The following is a 2,301-nucleotide window of genomic DNA, read 5'->3' on the forward strand; positions in this document are numbered from 1 at the left end:
CTTCTCCACATTGTTGATGCGTCAAAAGATAGTGAGACCCCAATGTCACTTCTTTCTCTTGACTCAATGAAAACCTCTGACAGACATGAGTGGTCATTTTTATGATCAGTCTTATAGGTGATGGGCTTTGGTAATACTTTCATTGTTATGATTAAAGCTTTGTATTCTAATCCCTCAGGCAGAGTCTTAAACGGACGCACCTCCTCCTCTTTGTTTCCAGTTTCCAGATCCTCCCGACAAGGTTGCCCCTTGAGTCCTACACTATTTGTCCTCTCTCTAAAGCCTCTGGCTCAAGCCATTCACCAATCAATTATGGTCTCACCAATATGCATACCTGTATACTATATAATACTATACCTTTTTTTGATTCTGAATGAACTGTCAGCCCTTCAACTCTCTAAAACACAAAAATGCGCTGTTTTTGCTGGACTTACAGCAGCCACATGTGGAACCCAGGAAAAGGACTTTGGACATTTGGCTCAGCATTGCTTGACAACACCTTGAAGTCCATGTTGTAGATTTGTGCTACAGCCTCCTCACTTCTGTCTGTTCGTGTGTTTGGTCCCTTTAGTCTTGTGCAGGTCTCCATGTCAGTGCCTCTTGTTTGTTTGTGTGATTGTCTGTTTCTGTGTGTCTTGTTTGTGAGCTGCAAGCATCGTTCTTGCTGTGGTGTTTCTGTTGTGGGTCCCTTCTTCCCGCATTTCCTCTCTTTGTATTAGAGTGAAACATTTGATCGCAAGGAAGAATTGTGGAAAAGGTGCACTGTGCTTTTTTCTGTGTGTGTAGTGTACCTTTCTGTATATTGTCGTCTGTACCAATGTTTTGCACTTGTGTTTGGCTCTTAAAAAATTCGATCACAAAAAAACAACAAAAAATCATTGTGGTCAAGAAACATGATCTGTTGTTCTTAAAAGAAATAGCTCATGTTACTGTATTGTGTGAACAGTTAACTTCATTTATTACTGCATGTGGCATTTCTTTTGCAGGGTGCAAATGTTTCACCAAAACTAGTTCCTTCCCAAGACTATTTTGCAGAGCCACTGTTGCTGCATCCGGAGCTTAGCACCGCCCAAGATGATAGTATTTGGTAAAAAGAAACGCACATAACCCAGAGCGTTTCTTCTCCTGTCCCAGAATGTGTGCATGGTGTCGCCTCACAGTACTGTAGAGATCTGTCTGGCAATGCAAGACTAAACTAATATTGACTGTCTAATATTGACTGTCTGTTTCATACTGTAGTTCAGCCCCTGTTGCCCTTGGCGATAAAGAGAAATATCTTTTGTACTCAACAGGATGACAAGGATGTTGCTACTTTATAAGGACATTTTAAATAGCAATGTTAGAATCGCAAATAAAATATAATTACACAGTAAATAGACTCTGAAAGAGGAACTTGATTCACATGTGGGAGTGAATCCAAAATCCTGCTTCTGTATGGTGCATGTGCAGTTTTGCACAAGAGCATTCAAACTTGTTCAGCGTGCAACCTCTGAATCTACGCGCATGAGCACACACCCAAAGGCTGATGGAAATATCATTAGTTGTTTAGGTTTTTGGTCATAAACCAAAGAACTGGAGAAATGGAATTTCAGACCCGATGATGGGGCTTAATTAAAAGTCAGGGGGATCAAAGTTATTGCAGTCAATCCTCAGGGGACCTTAAATATCAGTAGCAAAATTGGCAATACATCCAATAGTTGTCAAGATGTTTCACTCCAAAACCACAAAAATCATCCTGCTGGCAGCACTAGATGAAAAGTCAGGGGTAGTTAAGATATTTTAATACGGACCAAAGTTGTGGATCAACCGACCAACTGACAAAAAATTGATTAGTGCAGCTTTATGGTTTGTCTGCACTGGCTAGACCTCTTGACTTCATTTAAGGCCGTCCCTGAAACACAGGCCACCCTGTAGTTTCCACAGTGAAGGCTCTGGAAACACCTTCTGTCTTTAGACAAGCTGTTTCTAATCCAGGAAATGTCCACACTCTCACCCATTAATCTGATGTCATATCTGGTGTGACATATTGGAGCCAGTAAAGAGGGTCAGGGTTAGATTAGATCACAGCTCTTTGTGTAAATGTGCACACTGCTGTGAGATTGCATACCATGTCCTTCTCTAAGGGTGTGTGTGTGTGTGTGTGTGTATGCGTATGCGTGTGTTTCGGGATTAGACATCGTTCAGCAGATTACTGATGTTCCATTAGAATAAAGTCTGCTGGTTTTGTAAAACCAGTTTATTGAACACACTGGTATATACTGTAGGGCCTTTACACACACACACACACACACACACACACAC

The 2,301-nt window shown here is 41.3% G+C and overlaps 1 long non-coding RNA gene across 1 annotated transcript in view; it reads left to right on the top strand.

Moving 5' to 3' along the window:
- LOC116703179 (uncharacterized) overlaps positions 1-2,301 on the top strand; it is a 14,669-nt gene that overhangs the window by 3,797 nt on the left and 8,571 nt on the right. Inside the window, exon 2 of the long non-coding RNA XR_004335369.1 lies at positions 507-511. This is a non-coding gene — a long non-coding RNA (uncharacterized LOC116703179). The remainder of the gene's footprint in view (positions 1-506; positions 512-2,301) is intronic.

The sequence above is a fragment of the Etheostoma spectabile genome, chromosome 15 (genome assembly GCF_008692095.1).
Source record: "Etheostoma spectabile isolate EspeVRDwgs_2016 chromosome 15, UIUC_Espe_1.0, whole genome shotgun sequence".
Lineage (NCBI taxonomy): Eukaryota > Metazoa > Chordata > Actinopteri > Perciformes > Percidae > Etheostoma > Etheostoma spectabile.